The sequence below is a fragment of the Anomaloglossus baeobatrachus genome, assembly GCF_048569485.1.
Source record: "Anomaloglossus baeobatrachus isolate aAnoBae1 chromosome 5 unlocalized genomic scaffold, aAnoBae1.hap1 SUPER_5_unloc_4, whole genome shotgun sequence".
Taxonomy (NCBI): Eukaryota; Metazoa; Chordata; class Amphibia; order Anura; family Aromobatidae; genus Anomaloglossus; species Anomaloglossus baeobatrachus.
In genome coordinates, this window is record NW_027441808.1 from 81,831 (window position 1) to 101,594 (window position 19,764).

The following is a 19,764-nucleotide window of genomic DNA, read 5'->3' on the forward strand; positions in this document are numbered from 1 at the left end:
GCGGTGAAGAAGTTCTCCACAAGAATCAGTTTACGTTGAAAGGAAACTGCCAGACTGCTTGGACTCTGTCGATGCGGGCAGCAGAAAAATAGTCACCCACGCCCATGAGGAATGGTAAGAAGAGCATAGAGCTGATGGGGGATGGATATAACCCAGCTAACACCGGAACAGGTGTAACAGCTACAGACTACCCTATGGAATTACCAGTCTGCCTTTTCAAGGAGTGATGAAGATTTTGGCTGCACAAAGGCGGTAGAACACAAGATAGCCACAGGGGACGTGGCCCCAATCCGAGAGAGATATCGCCATATTCCCCCTAATCTTTATCAGGAGGTCAAGAGTTTGTTAGCGCAAATGTTGGATAATGGCGTGATCCGTCAGAGTCCCTGGGCTGCGCTAGTTGTACTGGTTCGGAAGAAGGATGGGTCCATACAGTTTTGTGTTGATTACTGCAAGCTGAATGCGCAGACCGTGCATGAATCATACCCATTGCCAAGGATTGAAGAGTCTCTGTCTGCTCTGGGAAAGACAAAATACTTCACCACATTGGACCTGGCTAATGGCTATTGGCAGGTACCCATGGCAACTAAGGATCGTCAAAAAACAGCTTTCATCCTATCAATGGGACTCTACAAGTTTAATCGAATGCCTTTCGGACTGACTAATGCCCCGGCCACATTTCAGTGACTGATGGAGTACGGTCAAGGCGATTACAACTTTAAATCGGTCTTGATATATCTAGGCAATGTAATTATATTTAGAGATTTGTGTGACCATAATCTGGGGAAGCTCCGGCAAGTGCTACACCAGCTAAAAGACAATAGACTCGAGATCAAATGTGCTACCCCTGCACCGGTCAAACTGCTCTGATCCAGGGTCTGCTGTGACTTGAAGGTCTCCGGACCCAGGGGCTCGGGGCCACTTCAAATGGAAAGGGGGTATTTAGAGGGGATAAGAGTTTGTGATGCCACCCGTGGTTCGCGGTAAGGGGAGTGCTGCCGATGGGAGTATCCGGGGGAGATGGAGTGGCGCAGCCAGATGACGTTTCCCCCCCCACGGGTAGGGGAGGCCCCGGGACTCCGAATGGTGGAGGTGTAGGGCAGCGCAGTGCTAGTTCGAAGCAGGGGAGAACAGCGTACTCACTTATGCAGTGTTAGTAGTAATGCAACCGCAAAGCAGACTCTGACACAAAGGTAAACCAAGTCTCCGGGTGCCGCTGCCTCCCAGGGGGAGCTCGTCCAGGAATCCACTCCCTTTAGTGTTTCTAGTGGTCTTGACCTGCCTCCTTGCACTAATTTTAGGTGTTTTCGTGTGACCCCCTCAGCTTGCAGCTTTTAGGGTCCCGCTCCCCACTATTAGGTAGAGAAGCTGTGCTCTTGATGGCTGACACTTGGGATTTCAGTGGGCTGCATGGGTTGGAAAGCCCTATCCCCTTCGTGGTGTTGGTGCCTTCATACTCTGAGCTCTTGGGGATAGTTCATAGAGATACTATCCTCCACAGGTTAATTATCAGGTTGCGTGAAGCTACTCCCTGATCTAGGATCCAGTGCCCCGCCATGCTCGGTACCAGTTCAGTTACTAGGTACTCAGTTTTCGAGAATGGTCAGCACTGAAGTCAGGCTCCTTTTCTCCAATACTTTGCGACCGGGTCTCCGACTCCTCCGGTCCCAGACCACCGTCTGTGACCTAGCCAAAGTCTCCCAGGGTGCTCCAACTCCCCCTAGCTCCTCACTTTCTGAGGGCTACCACTGTTCTGACTGTCCCTCCCACCAGTCTGTCTGACCCCTAGGCGGGTGGCCCTATTCCAGCTAGACCACCCACTGGTGTGCCTGCCCGGGTGTCTTGTAAGGAGACTAGGGTTTAAATGCTGATTGAAGCAACATCAAAGTTAGGATCCCAGAACCATGGAGGGTGGGTTCTGCACCAGGAAGAAAAGAGGGTGCAGTTCCCTGACTAGTTCGGGGGCCCCCTGACTAGTTCAGGGGCATCACATAAACCCAAGAAGTATTGCTTGTGTGAGACCCAGATTGAATATCTGGGACATGTGGTGTCAGCGGATGGGGTGCGTCCGGCCGAGAGCAAGATACAGGCTTTCCAGGAGTGGCCCACTCCCAGAACTGTGAGAGACGTGCGGGCCATCCTCGGTTTGGCCGGATACTATCGTCAGTTTGTGAAAGACTTCGCTAAGATGTCTGAACCATTGAATGAGTTATTGAGGGGGACATCTCAGGGCCCCAGGAATCAGCCTATCCAATGGACCGATCGAAAACAACAGGCATTCGACCAAATTTGGGCCGCTCTCATACAGGCACCTCTGTTGGCATATGCTCGCTTTGACCGGCTCTTTACTCTGTATACGGACGGAAGTCTGCATGGGCTGAGAGCAGTGTTGGCCCAAGAGCAAGAGGGATGGGAGAGGGTGGTCGCTTATGCCAGCAGATCCCTACGGGACACTGAGCGCAACCCTGATAAATATACTTCGTTCAAACTGGAGATGTTAGCCCTGGTGTGAACCATGACCGAAAAATTTCCTGAGTATCTGTTGAGATCGGAGGTTCTTGTGATTACAGACTATAACCTTGTAGCGCATCTGAAAAACGCCAAACTGAGAGCGTTAGAACAGCGATGGGTAGCGTGAATGTCCAAATTTAATTACCCGATTCGATTCCGATCCAGCAAAGGGAACTCCAATGCGGATGTCCTGCCATGGGTAACGCGAGATACGCCAGAGTGTGAAGTAAACGAAGATCTCGAGGATACCGAACTTCCTAACCTGAGGTGATTACCTGAGTTTGTAGATCGGGCACATTCAAGTGGGGTGGTGACACGAGTAGTCAGATTGGCCCATTCTTGATGAGTCTTCCCCAGCAATCTACAGAACGCGGACCCCTGGCTGTCATGAGAAAAGAGGTGGGTGAATCAGAAAACTTGGCCTGATTTGAAAGCTAGACCTGAGCTGAGCTCGGAGAAGCAAAAGTTACGGCAGTGGGACAGACTGACAATAACAGAGGGATTGTTGTAACACTGGATTTACTTACCGGCTGAATTAGGGTACCGATGGCAGGTAGTAATCCCATCCTTAGCAGCCCTAGACATTGCTCGTGAGGCCAATATCCAAGGTGCTCACCTTGGGCCTGAGAAAACGTATCGATGGTTGCACCGATTTGTATACGCTCACGGCCTGTAAGAAGTTGTAAGGGAGGTGTGTGCTAGATGCCGGCCCTGCGAGTTGAATAAGTCCCCTGAACAAATGGCCCCTGTTTAAACCATCGTGACTTTGCCCCGCTGGAGGTGTTAATGGTAGATTACCTGACGATTGGGTATTCTAGGAGTGGGCACCATTCGTGCCTTGTGATGACTGATCACTTCACAATATTCGCCGTGGTTGTCCCCACCAGAGACCAGACCGCTGAAACCGCAGCAGAAGTGATCTGTAAGTTTGCCGTCCCCGTGCCAGCAGCCGGCACTGCTCGGATCCGGATCTACGGTATAGCTCGAGGGATCCTGACGGACCCGGGGGTCGCACCGACACTCAGACTAAAAGGGGACGTATTTGTACGGGGATGGTAGTAAACTGTGTGTGTGGTGAGATGTGGCACCACCGCTGCTGTTGTGGGACACTCAGGGCGATGGGATGGCAGCTTGTTGTTAACCCCTCCGTGGGTAGGGATGGTGGCCCCATGACCCAGTGACTTGGTGCAGGGGACGGTGATGGCAGGGATCAGTGCACCTGGTCAGACCAAGGAGTCTCAGCTTACTCATGATTAAAGAAGTCAGACAAGTCCATTGGTTAACCAAGGTGATGGTGGCCGGCCCCCGCGGTCGGGTGTATTCTGGTCCCCCACCCGGGCTGGTGGTCCGTATCTCTTCCCTCTGCCCTGTGCTGTAGTGTTGTGGACTTCCCAGTCTGGAACGCGGGAGTCCGCTCCCGGTAATACTGTTGGGAGCCGAGCTCGCTGACCCGTGAGATCTACAGGCTCTGACGGATGCCTTATCCCTCTATGTGGGTGGTTGTCTCTTTTCGGGAGTTAGGTTGGGACAGGACCTATAATCCTGCCCTCAATCGATTTAATTAGCTAAGCCCTTGGTTCCGGTCCTGGCTTCAGGGTCCAAGTACCCCCTCTGTGCACGGTTTCTGGTCGGGTCTCCGTTGTCGGTACCGGCGGGCTACAACCCTGTCCCGGTCCACCTCGGATCTGCCGAGCCATCATCCCGTCTCCTACTAGCTAAGGGCCCACTGTCTGCCACCTAGCTAATGTCTCTGGGCTCCGACCTTGACACCTGTAAGTTCAGCCTCAGGCCAATAGCAGAGGCCTGGACTTCACTCCACTTCACTCAACAACTACTCTCTCTCCTTCAACTTTCCTGCCCCGGGCTCTCCAGACCCCTAGGTGGGCGTTTCCTTCCATCTGGTCCCGCCCACTGGTGTGCCTGTCTTTCCCTGGGGGAAGTGAGTAGGGTTTTCTGATTGGCTGTGTGTAACCTATGTGGGACTACCTGCAGTATCAGGGCATCACATAAGCATTTTATCCTGACCTACGGGTGTCCCCAGTGGCTACATTCAGGTCAAGGGGCCTGCTTCCAGGGTAAACTCGTGACTGAGTTGCTGCAGGTTTATGGCATCACACAATCGCGGACCACACCCTACCATCCGCAAGGGTAGGGGCCTGTTAGCAGTTCAATCATACGCTGCTACAGATGTTGAGGATGCTTGAATAGCAACAGAAGGCGAGGTGGACTGAGTTCATCCTTGAACTTGTGTGGGCCTATAACAATAGAGTCCATAGAACTACCAGGTTTACCCCTTACATGATGATGTTTGGACAGCCTTGGAGGAAGGTCGTGGAACTAAACCTGTCAGTACCTGGGGAACTCGAGTATTGCACAGCCAGTGAATGGGTTCAGAGTCACCAATGGAAGCTGCGGGAAATTCACAGGATAGTGGGGGAACAAGTGCGGGACCATCCCCATCGAGATCGTGTACTGGTGCACGGAGATGAATTCCTAGTGGGCGAAAGGGTACTTGTACGGGTTACTCGACTGGGTGGAAAGTTGGACGACCAGTGGGAGGCTACACCTTACACGGTGGTGGACAGACCATTTACAAGAGGAAGTGTGTACACTGTGGTCCCTGAAGGATGGGTCGGGCCCCGTCGTATGTTGAACCGGAACTGGTTGAAAAGGTGTATCTCTGACACGCCCACATGCCCACCTGTCTCACCTTATCCAACAGTCACGGGTTGGACAAATAACCTTGTGTGCCACTGCTGTGATGACTTCAGCAACGTAGCATCAGACGACCAAGGTCTGGCATTGCAGATTCCGGTAAGTCAAGAGCTACCTCCAAGTGTCGTTGCTTCGACAGACATAAAAATCGCCCACACAAACACGGCAGGTACTGACTTACGAAGGTCTGAAAGGAGTACTGCTGGTATTCCTGTGGTACGGTTGTCTTGCTAAATTCTACTAAAAAGGGGGCTGAAAGCCCGTACTTACGAAGCGCTCACTGATATCCTAATCAGGCACGAATACTAATATTCTTTATAGCAAGATACTATTTATTTTAATAGCACATGAATAGTTAATGGTACATAGGCATTTAGAACTATAGTCATAGAATCTTATACAATAACAGAAATATGCATCAACATTACCGTTTGTTGTAGCAATCCTTTCACATCGGAGGGAACTCGATTTAATGATAAGGGAACAACATGGCATCTTGCATCACAGGAACAGTGCGTACGTACACTTCAATGTCCTGGAAGGTTTCCCCTTAACATTAAGCGAGTCCGGTGTATTTTTATAGGAAAATTTGTAGGTTGTGTTTAAATGGTCACCAGCATGTGACAGCTGAGTCATGTTCATGTAACTTGACCACAAACTGCTGTGGGCACCAGCAGCTTCCTGCACATTTCCTGCACATCCTGCCAGTTGACAACTGGCCGACCACAGTTTGACCATAGTGTTAGTGAAATATTGCAATGAGCCGTAAATTTCATATGCAAGCTTCCTTAAACCTGTCTTTAAGCCAACCACAAGTTTCCGGTAAGTGGAACTGTAAATGTGACTTCCTCATTATCTTAAAACTGCTTCAAAACCTGGTTGACATGTATTCCTTGGTCATCATTAGTGAAATATTATCCAAAGGACATCTCTTTGATACTGAATTATTGCTAGGTCAAATAATATCTGGGATCACTCCTATCTTTTGATTATGTTTCCTATCTAATCACACATTCTTTCAGTCATATCACATTGGTATCACAATCGGTCCTTGATCCCAGGGATTATTTTACATCATCAGTATTCCACTAGAAGAAGATCACTCGGAATATACCATACCATGACCAAGAAATATTGTTTGCCACAAATTTTGTTTTCTTGGTTTGTTTAGATAAACGTTGAATCACAAATATAATCACTTTCACTACTTTTGTACAGTATATTAAAACTAAAAGCAATATTATCTGAAAAGCTCCCTTGAATATCATGTGTTTTGGCATTTGCTCGATATTCAAAGGAATCATTACACATTACATTTCCCGATATGTTACTACAAGTTTCACTAGTCCCATTTATGAACATATTGGCATAAGGCCATAACATATCATGAATTGTCTTTTCCACTAAGCTGGGTTTAAAGGCATCTACAGTATTTATAGCTGTCCCAAAACTTATTTTTATATTCCCCATAGGGATGAATCCCAGGTTAGTCAGTCCAGTCTTATATCTTAGTACCCAAATTCCTCCCTTAAAAGCCAGATATTGCAAATTGGTGACTGTTGCATTCAAATTGCCTTGCCACCATGGAAGATTGATCCATCCCACTATGGAAATGGGTACTGTAGTATTCTATAGACGAACACTTCGAGTGTCTTTATCAGCAAGATGATCAGAACAACTTTTCTACTTTAAGATTTCCTCCATCGATACCGGGACATCCAGATAAGGGATACTGGTGGCTGTAACCGAAGAATGTGTACAGATCCAGCAATCTGTGTGTTGAAAATGTGATGGTGCATCAGAAATTCATTCGCCACAGGTTCCTCCTGATGTAGACTTGTCCATCCAACGACCAGAGAGGCAAACATCAAACACAGGAATTTCTCCATCTCATCACTATCGAGCTCTTCCCAGTAACCGATACCATGGATTCCGCTTATTTACAACACCATCTGCAAATAAAGATACACTATTATTCTCGTAAATAACATTTTTCTTGTGGGACATATTCCCACTTCTCCACTCCTGGTCTCATTATCAGGAGAGTACGATCTTTTCCGACCGCTATTACCTCTGTCTCTGAGGGCGGTCCTTGGAGGTTTTGAATCCTTATTTTTGCTCCTACATTTTTAATATTAGAGGATCCAAAACATTTAGTACCCCGTATTGTTAATTCTGCCGGGGCAGTTCCTTCTCTTATCTCAGACAAGTTTATTGGAATTATCAACACCTGAGCCACCTTCTGGTGTTTCATCAAGATCAAAGGTTAATTTCCAAAATTTAGCATCAGTACCTTGATTTCTCCCTGATAATCTGCCTCTATTACCCCTCCCACCACTATGGCTCCTTTTAACGCTAAACTAGAACGAGTGGCTATTTGACCATAATGATCCTTTGGTATCTGGCAACCCAATCCTGTTGAAATTGGTTTTACCTTACCTGGGGGTACCACGACAGTTTCCAATGTACTGAGGTCTAAACCTGCTGAATAAGGTGTCGCTCTTTCTGGTGTGCCCAAACAGCTGTACCTTGTCTTGTCAACTGTTGGACTGACTTGTCTGATGGTCGCTGCTTTATCTGCTTCTGAATTAAACAAACATTCAAGTGAGTTAGTAGGGACATGAGCATCAACATGAAATACAGTGGTCTTGGTAGATTGAATAATCCCTTCAATGTTTTGCCACACTTCCCTGACCATCTCAAACGCATTTTGCTGTTCCTCTCCCCAGTGGAACTCATATTTTTTCCTCATTACTTTGTACAAATGAGCCAACATTTGTCCCAAATGAGGGATATGTTGTCTCCAAAAATCAAACAATCCAATATAAGACTGAGTCTCCTGTTTGGATTTAGGGACCGGAAAATTAATAATTTTCTGTCTGGCATTGGGCAAGATCTCTCTGTGCCCCTTGTTCCACTGAATCCCTAGAAATGTTACCACCTGAGACGGTCCTTGAACCTTGGCATCATTGATTTCCCATCCTTTACTCCACATATGAGCAACCAGTTTTGTCAATTGATCTTTCACACTTTGCTCATCTTGTCCTTGTATCATTATATCATCGATATAATGTGAAATCTGCATTTCCTTATGACAAGACATAACCCCAAAGGAGAATTTTCCTTTGGTTAGATTAAGAGTCATCCATTTTAGGACATCAATTCCCAAAATATATTCTGGTATAGGAACTACCAGCACCGTATACTGCTTGATACCGTAGGTAATTTACCTATCTTCAAAGCTACCTGTGTCTGAACCCCGGTGATCACTTGACCACCTAGTCCAGCAATTTTTACTCGAAGTCCTTTTATTTTTTCTGGGTTTCCATGAATTAAAGTAGCCTCCGCCCCCGTGTCAATCAAAGCTGGGACTCTTTGAACATTTCCCCGTTTCCAATGTATGCTAAGATTGACGTAGGGACGTTCGTCCCTTTTTATCAATAGGGGGGCTTGGCTGGCTACCTATGGTAAATCACTTCCTTCTGAACTTTCATTTACACAGACTTCAGTCTGTGTATTAGCCCTTCCTTCCATGACCTTTGTGGCCACGGCTGCAGCCAATTCTTCCCATGGATAAACTGACTGAAAATCTTCCCAAGACACATTCTTTGGGGGTTTTTCCCCTTTTCCCTCTGATTTCTTTACCTTGGGGGTTTTTGAACCCCCTTCCACATTTATAGTGGTCACTTTCTTTGTGGATAGAACTTTCTGTTTGTACAACTTCCATAATTCTCCTGTCTCCTTTCCATCAATCCTTTCCTTATTGATCCCGGCTTTAAGCAAAGCCTGGAACATGTCTTTGCGAGACACTCGTGGGGCCTCCCCTACTAATTTCTCTTTCCAATCAGGATTGTTTGGCTTACTGTTACCAACATGGCCTCCAGGGGATGGTTTATCCCACTGTCCCATATCCTGTAACTCCCTCATCCTCCCTAGAACTACACCGATTGATTCTCCAGTCAGCGCTACAGTTAAGGTTAAAATAACTGTTTTGTATGCTGGAGGAGCATGTTTAACCAGCCTATTTCTTATGCTGGCTTTCAATGGGTACTGGAGATAATCATCATCCATTCCCAAAAGAGGAAGAGCATTCCTCATTGCTTCTTCCTTCAGTCTTTCCATACCATCTTTTAAGGTATACCAAGGTTTACCATTGATAGGAAAGTCTGCTTCTGATGGGTATTTGTCCAGAAAAGCATGGGCTAGGATCATGATTAAGTTTTGAGTACCATGCTCATTATGATCAACAAAATAGTTTTTTATTGATCTCTGAATTACTGGGTCCCGAGACATGGTGACAAATTTTGCCACGTCTCCGGCGTCAAAGTGCACTCCACCTCCTCCGAGATCGTGCACCCTGACCAACCAGGGAATTTCTCCTTCTCCTGGTTTTTGTCTAAACTGTGTTAAAATGCTATCAACTTCTCCTTGAGAGTAATCTTCAATGGTTACTCGATTTTTTACATGAGGAATCGTTCTCTCATTTATGATGGCATTACCATCTTCGTCATATTGCAGATTCCCCTGACCATCCCGGACATGTTCCCGGATGATCTCATTCTCTGTCCTCTCTAGGCGCCTCCTTACGGGATTAGCCTGAATCTTCCCTTTATGGTAATCCTCCTCATCAGATGATGAAGATGAATCCCACACATCCCCATCCCAAGTATCGGGATCCCAGTTTATAGAAGCTGAGACGATACTTTTATGTACTTTGGTTTTATTTACCTTTCCTCTTCTTTTCTTGTACTTATTTTGAGCAATTTGGATTTTTATGGCAGCTTTTTCTGCCACATTCTGATAATGTTCCAATTTATCCTTCAACAGTCTGGTATTATATTCCATAACTGTTTTCAGGCCACCTAATTCTATCATCTTTTGTTCCATCTGGGAACTTTTCTTCTGCATCTTTAGATTACGCTCATGCATTACACTATATGCACTTGCCAAAATCCAGATGTGCCGTGCTAAAGACACTACATCACCTGCTTTCACAGGGGCACCACTGAGTACATTCAGAACATCAGTAGCTTCACTACCCTTAAGCTTATCCTGCCATTGTTTTCGCCGTGCTAAAGACACTACATCACCTGCTTTCACAGGGACACTACCGAATACATTCACAACATCAGTAGCTTCACTACCCTTAAGCTTATCCTGCCATTGTTTGTGCTGTGCTAAAGACACTACATCACCTGCTTTCACAGGGACACTACCGAATACATTCACAACATCAGTAGCTTCACTACCCTTAAGCTTATCCTGCCATTGTTTGCGTCGTGCTAAAGACACTACATCACCTGCTTTCACAGGGGCACCACTGAGTACATTCACAACATCAGTAGCTTCACTACCCATAAGCTTGTCCTGCCATTGTTCTACCAATCCACAAGACACTACATCACCTGTTTTCACAGGGGCACTACTGAGTACATTCACAACATCAGTAGGTACACAACCCTTATGCTTATTCTGCCATTGTTCTGCCAATCCACAATTGACCAATTCATGTGCTATAAGATTGTAGGGAGCCTCAATCCAGGTGGGGATCTCCACAACAACCTCCTTAACATTATCCTTACGTTTTCTGAACATTTTGACACTATGCAAAAAGATTGAAAAAATATATCTGGAAATTTGCCAAATATATGTTTTTAATTTCTAAATTACAAAAATTAGTTTAATTACTTCTTATAGAAGTAATCCTGCCGACTACGCCAATTTATGTCTTGCTAAATTCTACTAAAAAGGGGGCTGAAAGCCCGTACTTACGAAGCGCTCACTGATATCCTAATCAGGCACGAATACTAATATTCTTTATAGCAAGATACTATTTATTTTAATAGCACATGAATAGTTAATGGTACATAGGCATTTAGAACTATAGTCATAGAATCTTATACAATAACAGAAATATGCATCAACATTACCGTTTGTTGTAGCAATCCTTTCACATCGGAGGGAACTCGATTTAATGATAAGGGAACAACATGGCATCTTGCATCACAGGAACAGTGCGTACGTACACTTCAATGTCCTGGAAGGTTTCCCCTTAACATTAAGCGAGTCCGGTGTATTTTTATAGGAAAATTTGTAGGTTGTGTTTAAATGGTCACCAGCATGTGACAGCTGAGTCATGTTCATGTAACTTGACCACAAACTGCTGTGGGCACCAGCAGCTTCCTGCACATTTCCTGCACATCCTGCCAGTTGACAACTGGCCGACCACAGTTTGACCATAGTGTTAGTGAAATATTGCAATGAGCCGTAAATTTCATATGCAAGCTTCCTTAAACCTGTCTTTAAGCCAACCACAAGTTTCCGGTAAGTGGAACTGAAAATGTGACTTCCTCATTATCTTAAAACTGCTTCAAAACCTGGTTGACATGTATTCCTTGGTCATCATTAGTGAAATATTATCCAAAGGACATCTCTTTGATACTGAATTATTGCTAGGTCAAATAATATCTGGGATCACTCCTATCTTTTGATTATGTTTCCTATCTAATCACACATTCTTTCAGTCATATCACATTGGTATCACAACGGTACAACCCTGCAGAATATGTACTGCATGTAAGATGTAGAAATTGATTTTTCGGGACACCAAATCTTAAGTGGGATGGAGTGTAACGGTGAAAATGTACATAAGATAAACTTGTATGTTTGTTAATAAAGTATTGTGTGTGTGTGTGTGTGTATGTGTGTGTATATATATATATATATATATATATATATATATATATATATATATATATATATATATATATATATATATAAAGGGCGGACTGGCCCACCAGGAGGTCAGGAGAACCCCCAGTGGGCCCCTGCTGTTGATGGCCACGCCCCCTAGGCCCCGCCCTTCTACCCCCCCCCCCCCCCCCCGAGCCCCTATGGATATGTGAGAGAGGCCCCCCCGGCCGGTAATTTCACTAATCATATCGGCACATTGAATGGGATTGTCACTAATCATATCGGCAATCTGCAGCGGCAAGTAGGGTGAGCGATCTCCCTGCTGTCACTGTCAGTGCCTCTTTGGCTCATCTGCGCAGCGACACTGCAGGAGGAGGCAGTCTCAGAGTGATGACTGCTTCCTTCCTGTGCAGGTGCTGGCAGCATCGCACTGCGGAGGACGGACCCGGCGTCGCCCCAGGCCAGGCTGCAGGAGCAGCAGCACAGGAGTATAGAAGGCGGGGGGCGAGCAGGGGCCCCGGGGGGGTGCGAGGGCCCAGGGGAGCGAGCAGGGGCCCAGAGGGGGGAATGCGGGGCCTGGGGGTGTGCGCGAGGGCCCAAGGGAGCGAGCAGTGGCCCCGGGGGGGGGGTGCGGGGACCTGGGGGGGTGTGCGGGGGCCCAGGGGAGCGAGCAAGGGCCCCGGGGGGGCTCTTTACCTTACCAGTCACCTGCCTGGGGCCAGCTCCAGCCGCCTCCACTATCCCATCTGTCCTGCGGCTGGGGGCCTGTAGTGCAGATGCCCCCCCCCAGTATGGTGCCCTCAGGCAGCTCCCATGCCACAGGGCATCACAGGCCTGAGTGGGCCCCGCCACCCAGGCTTTCCATCGTAAACTTCAGTGATCGTACAGAACTTGTACGATCACTATCACTGACGTTTTTGCAGTTGCAGGACCTTTAGTGACATCACATGTGTCATGTGACTCACCAAAGGTCCTAGCGGTGCACTGCGGGAGTCCCCAGGCCTGCACCGACATCGCCGGCATTTAGATGTATGCGCGTCTTTCAGGCGCGCAATACATTTTTTTTTTTTAAATCAGATACTTTTTTATTAAAACAGAGTACATACAACAGAATAACAAATCGGCATCCAAATTAAATTTATCACATCTATTACCCCTTTAACTCCCCCTCCCGCACCCGGCAGCAACCCTTCTCCCCGATACTACATCCCATATAGTACACACTTATAATACCCTCCAACTGTAGTATAGCAACCATCCCGTTGTGCAGGAGGAACAACTAGTAACACAAATAAAACAAAACACACACATCATCAGAGGTCTCGGACGGCTATCCCCGTCCCATATCAGTTTACTGGTCCATCACTCGTCCTATCCGCATTGCAGCCAAGGAGACCATAGCTTCTCAAACATTTTAACATTCCCCCTTCTTTCATACACTCCCCGTTCCAGCTGAAGAATACATTTCACCCTTTTAATGTACTCTCCCCTGGTCGGGGGGTCTTTTTTAATCCAGGACCTGGCGATTAGCTTTCTTGCCGCATACAGCAGCCTAGCAATGACAATTTTCATAGTATTTTCCACCCCAAGCTCCTCAACATATCCCAATAGGCATATCACTGGTTCCCTGGGGAGGATACACCCATATGTTCTTCCTATCTTGTGGATAACCTTAGTCCAAAAGGAGACCAGTCTCGGACAAGACCACATCATGTGAAAAATACCCGCGTCAGATCCCTGACACCTTGGACACTCCGAATTCCTTTTCAACCCCATTTTAAACATCAGTAAGGGAGACCTATATACCCGGTGAATCACGTATAGGTGAGACAGTCTGGCCAGTTCGCTCATGGAAAGTTTAGGGACATACTCCAGGATACTCTCCCACACCTCCTCCGTTATCGGCCCAACTTCCTCCTCCCATTTAGATTTAGTTTTAATTGGGTAGTCTAAAAGAAAGGTATGTAGTATATCTTTATATGTGCCAGAAATTATCCCTTTAGTGCTTCCTCCGCCCTTACACACATACTCCAGTACCAGGTCAGTCTGTATGGCCACACTTCGTTTAGCCGCTTGGGCTGCAATCGCATGTTTTAATTGTCTGTAGTGGAACCAGCCGGACGCCGGTAACTGAAACTCACTCTGTAACTGCGGGAACGATTTCAGAATTCCTCCGTCCAGTATCTGATGCATGTATATTACACCCTTGCGTCTCCACTCCTCAATATTCCCCATTTTCTGAATCTCCGGGAGATTACTGTTATCCCAGATAGGTGTAAACTTAGTTAACCGGGTCACCCTTCTCACCCTTTTCAGCCTATCCCAGGTCTTATTTATAAGTGCCATTGTAGGAGATGTTCTACCCAGGAGCCCCACCGCACCATCCTCTAGTCCGATTACCAATGGACTTCTACCCACTATGTATTCCAGTACTTCTTTAATGCCCCCATCTTTCTCTCGATCAGACCAACCCCTGAGGTGTTGACATTGCGCCGCTATATAATACAATTCCGGATTTGGGATTGCTAGACCCCCCTCATCCTTCGGCCTTTGTAAAGTCTCTAATCGCACCCTAGGCTGCTTTTTACCCCACACCAGGTCCCTAAACAGCGAGTTTATCCCTTTAAATCTTTTCCTTGAAACACAAACAGGGGCATTGTGCAGTATGTATAGGAGTTTAGGCATTACTACCATCTTTAGCAAATTAACCCTTCCAACAACTGACAAATGTAGCTTGTTCCAGGCATCCACCTTGGCTCTCAATTTTTTAAGGAGAGGCCATAAGTTCACCTGTATGTATTTTTCTACTGGCAGAGATATCTGGATACCTAGATATTTAAATTCGTCCACATTCTTCAATTTGTTAGCCCCAATATCATCATTTGTCCAGGCTACTTCCCCATCCACTTTAAAGAGGCTTGATTTAGACCAATTAATGGTCAGTCCCGAAACTTCTCCAAATTTCTCTATTATCTGCATGCCATGATCCAATGAGGCTGATGGATCCCCCAAGAAAAGTAATAAATCGTCAGCATAAAGAGCTATTTTCTCCTCTAAATGCCCATACTTAAATCCATGGATCTCCTTTGATTTCCTAATGGCCGCCGCCAGAGGCTCTATTGCAATAGCAAATAGGAGCGGCGATAGTGGGCAGCCCTGTCTCGTTCCCCGGTGCAACTCAAACGCTGAGGAGGTCATACCGTTAACTCTAACTTTAGCAGTAGGCCTATTATACAACAGCTGCACCCACTTTACAAACCGTGGGCCAAAACCCATATGCTGCAACACTTTCCACAGATACCCCCACTCAACACTATCGAACGCTTTCTGGGCATCTAGCGAAGCGATCACCCTCCGGCCAGGGTTGTCAGGCGGCAACTGTAGATTAAGATATAATCTCCTGATATTAGCAGCTGTCGACCTATTGGCCATGAACCCTGATTGGTCCATATGTATTAGGTTAGATATAACTCCAGTCAGCCGGTTTGACAACACCTTAGCCAGAAGCTTCACGTCCGCTGTTAATAACGAGATGGGTCTATATGAGTCTGTAAGCCTCGGATTTTTATCCTCCTTAGGAATTACTACTATTATTGCTTCTCTCATAGATTCAGGCAATACACCTTCCCCCTCCGCCACCTCAAAGACTTTCAATAGTTTGGGTAATAGGATTTCTTCTAACTGTTTATAAATTTCAACTGGTAGCCCGTCTGCTCCCGGTGCCTTGTCATTGCTCATGCCATGCAGAGCGCCCTCCAGTTCATCAATAGTAATAGGTGACTCCAGTTTATCTCTATCCACCACAGAGAACACCGGAAGCTCACCTCGCTCAAGAAATGAGTCCACCTCTTCCACCCTCATCTCTCCAATAGAAGAATATAGTGTGCGATAGAAATCTTTAAAGACCCCAAGGATCTCCTCAACCTCAGTGACCTGTGTCCCCTCCACCGTGTCCATACCATGCACAAATGAGCTACTCCTTTGAGCTGCAGCTATGACCGATAATAGATGACCAACTTTTTCCCCCTCCTCATAAAAATGCAATTTTTGGAATGCCTGCTTCCTTACCGCCTTCTCCAAAAGCATCTTATTAACCTGTTCATGCGCCTGCCTAAGATTTTGCTTCGCGTCCGTAGTAGTACTCCGGATTGCTTCCAGCTCTGCCTTATCTAAGGCCTCCAGGCTATCTTTCTCATCCTGCCTCGTCTGTGTTTTACGTCTACAGATATCCCTGAACAGGAGCCCCCTGAGGTATGCCTTCATCGCATCCCATACCACAGCGGACCAGTGCTACCCTCGTTGTGGATAAAGAAATCCCCAAGATCCCGTTCTATATTCCCCATATTAATATGACGGATCCACGCTGGATGAAGCTTCCACTCTCCCCTCCTTCCCCCTGTCAGGGTCCCCCGTCGTATGGACACTAGAATTGGGCTATGATCTGAAATCACTCTTGTCAGATATTGCACGTCGCCTATCATTGCATCCATCAGATCACTAGCTAGAGCCATGTCAATGCGGGACAGAGTGTTATGCGAAGCCGAATAACAAGAGAAGCAGGATACCCTCCCATTCCTCACTCGCCAGGCATCCATCATTCCAAGTTCCCCAATAAGAGTGCCAAACGAAGTCATAGAACTATCCTGAATACCTGGAGGTCTACTACTCCTATCCCAGTACAGGTCTATCACATTATTGAAGTCCCCCACCAGTAAAAAAGGGATTACTCCCCCCTTCTCAGAGAACTCCCTTATCTCCCTTAGTTTGGTGCACTTATATGGAGGTGGTATATATATTGCAGCTATACACATGAGTCTGCCAAATATTTTACACTTGACGGCCACACACTGTCCCTCTTTATCCACATACACTTCTATCTCTTCATATTGCACAGAGTTATGGATCAGCAGTGATACACCCCTTGCATAGTTGGAAAAGGTGGAATGATAGGCCTTCTGCACCCATCTCCTATTTAAAACATGTGTTGTCTCCTTTGTGAGATGCGTTTCTAGTAGACATATTACTGACGGGTTCTGGTCTTGAACATATTTAATTAATGCCGCTCTCCTAGACCTATCTGATAACCCTCTAATATTCCAACTCAACACCTTAATTCTATCCCCCATTATCCCACCCAGTAAAACCATCAAACCTTGTAGTATCTCCCCATGCTGCCTCCACCCTACCCCTTTCCCCCCTCCCCACCTGCTCCCCTCCCCTCCTGCTCCCTACCACTTCATGTTTTTGAGTACTCCCGTGAAGCATCGGGTTTTCCAAACCTGGTCCATAATCCCTACTAAATTCCCCCCTACCTCCCTCGCCTTCCCCTCTTAGACACATTTTAAAACTCGTCCCTTTTCCAACAATTCTCCACTCCCACCCTGTCTATGTATAATCATATTCCACTCAAACAATATAACAGTAAAATGGCGAACAGTAATTAAACTGGAATCTCAAATTGTAAATACCACCACCGCGCCTAATTAGGCAATCCCCATGTCCTGCGAAGCTCACATCAAACCCTTCGCATTCCCCCTGCATACTACCTCAATCCCAAAGGGAAGGAGGAAAAAAAAAAAGAAAAAATAAGAAGGGTCCCCTGTAAGCTCCTAAGGATGTTGTAGAGCCTCAGCCGGCCTTCTCCAACACACTGCAGATTCAGACAGTCAGCTCATTCCTTCAAACGGATCCGCTTTTCGTTTGCGTCCAACCACTGCATGGCTTCCTCCGGAGTTGTAAAAAAGTGCACCCGCTCCAACGCCATCACTCTTAGCTTTGCCGGGAACATCATTGAGTATTGTACCCCCATCTCTCGCAGGCGCCTCTTTACTCCTGTAAAAGTCATACGTAGCTTTTGAACAGAAATGGAGTAGTCCGGGTATATGGAAATTCTCTGGCCGTCAATCATAAGATCCTCCATGTCTCTTGCCTTTCGCAGTATAGTGTCCCTGTCTCTGTAGTTGAGGAGCTTGGCTAGCATAGTGCGAGGGCCCCTGCCTGCTGGTTGTGGCTGCATCGGGACTCTGTGTGCACGTTCCACAGCATAGAGCTTGGATAAGACATTAGCACCCATTTTCCCCCTGAGCCAGTCTTCTACATATTCAGTGGGGTTTCTTCCTTCCGCTTTCTCAGGGATGCCGACAATTCGGATGTTATTTCTTCTAGAGCGGTTCTCTAAATCATCATTTTTTGCCATGATTTCAGCTATCTGCTGTGCAAATGTTTTTTCAGACTTTTGTAGTTTTGTAATATGATCCTCTGTTATCCCCACTCTCTCCTCTACAGCCGCTGTTCTCAGATCGGCTTTCTTGAAGTCTTTCTTAATGTCAGCAACCTCTGCCTGTAATCCCTTAACTTGCTTTGTCAGGGTAGTCAGAGCTTCTTTACAAAAAGACACCACTGCAAAAATGTCCTTTAAAGTGGGGTTTTCTGTAGCCTCCTCTGCGCTATGTGCTTTCTCCACTTCTCCTGTCTTATCTTGCTGCTTTTCACCATCCCCCATATCATCAGAGCTGGCATTGTCTTCTCCCTCCTCTCCTATCTCACCTCTGTTATCTATATGCTGAAGTGATTTCTCTGGAGTCCAGGCAAATTTCTCCAGCCTTGCAGTGATCTGCATCCTCTCCTGACAGGCTGCATTAACTTTCTCAGCTTCCTGCCTTATCATGGCACCATCTTGAGAGCTGGGGACTTTCCCGCCTCCATTATCTTTTTGCCTGCGACGGACCATGGCACTCTGCATCCACCAGACTCACCCCAGACAAGTCCTCACCACCTTATCTTCCTGACAGCCGGCTGAGGCAGTGATAACAGCGGTATTCAGGGATTTATCAAGGGTGTTTGCAGGAGAGCTCCACAAACATGTCTCTTCACATTGCCGTCCAGGCCACGCCCCCAGGGAGCCAGTAATTAAACATCTACTGGGGAAGGGATTTCTCCTAGACCATCATGAAGTTTATCTTTTTAAGACCAAAGCAAGTGGCCTTCATACACTGACCCTAATATACAACGTATGGCGTAATTGTAAAGCGTTACTGGGTGTAAAGGAATGTTCCGGATATACTCCTATATGGAATAACCCAAGGCTGGGTAAACTAAAGCAATTGGAGGGGTTTGGAGAATGGAGGAGGGTGGGCTTGAGATGGGTGTATCAGCTTTTTTCAGATGGACAGTTCTGCTCATTTGAACAGCTGAAGCAGGACTATGGTCTGCCGAATACTGATTTTTTTCACGTACTTAAAATTGAGACAAGCAATAGAAATTCAGGGGCATACATAGCTTTGTCTGTTTCACACACTGGGATCTTGGAAAGTGTATTACAATCTACTGCTACAATGGGAATCTTCTCCTTATTGTATAATTCATTGCTGAGGGGCATCTTTGGGGACCCCATGGGTAGCACAAAGATAGGGTGGGAGAGAGAATGGGAAAGTATTCTAGAGTCCATTAAAGCACTTTCCATTAATACAACCCAGAGAAGGTCACAATTATTTCTGCAGAACCCCAAAAGCGTTATTTAAAATGAAACTTAGAGCTGATGATAAATGCCCAATGTGCAGGAGGGAGGGCGCAGATTTGCTTCATATGTTCTGGTCGTGTTCCTATTTAACTGATCTCTGGGAAAAGATAGGCAACTTGATAGAAAGAGTAGTCAATGTCTATATGCGCTTGAGCCCGAAATTGGGTATCTTGGGAGTAGTAGGCGAGGAGGTCGGCCCTGCTGCTACACAACTCGCAATATCCAAAACCCTGTATCAGACCTGGAAAATGATTGCTACATACTGGTTGGCTGCTAGCTCACCTGGGATGTCTGAGATAATTGCCAGCCTAAATAATACCATTTTA

The 19,764-nt window shown here is 46.4% G+C and overlaps 1 pseudogene; it reads left to right on the forward strand.

The window, feature by feature from the left end:
- Nucleotides 1–2,638: 2,638 nt before the first annotated feature.
- LOC142259245 (uncharacterized) overlaps nt 2,639–19,764 on the forward strand; it is a 49,194-nt pseudogene continuing 32,068 nt past the window's right edge.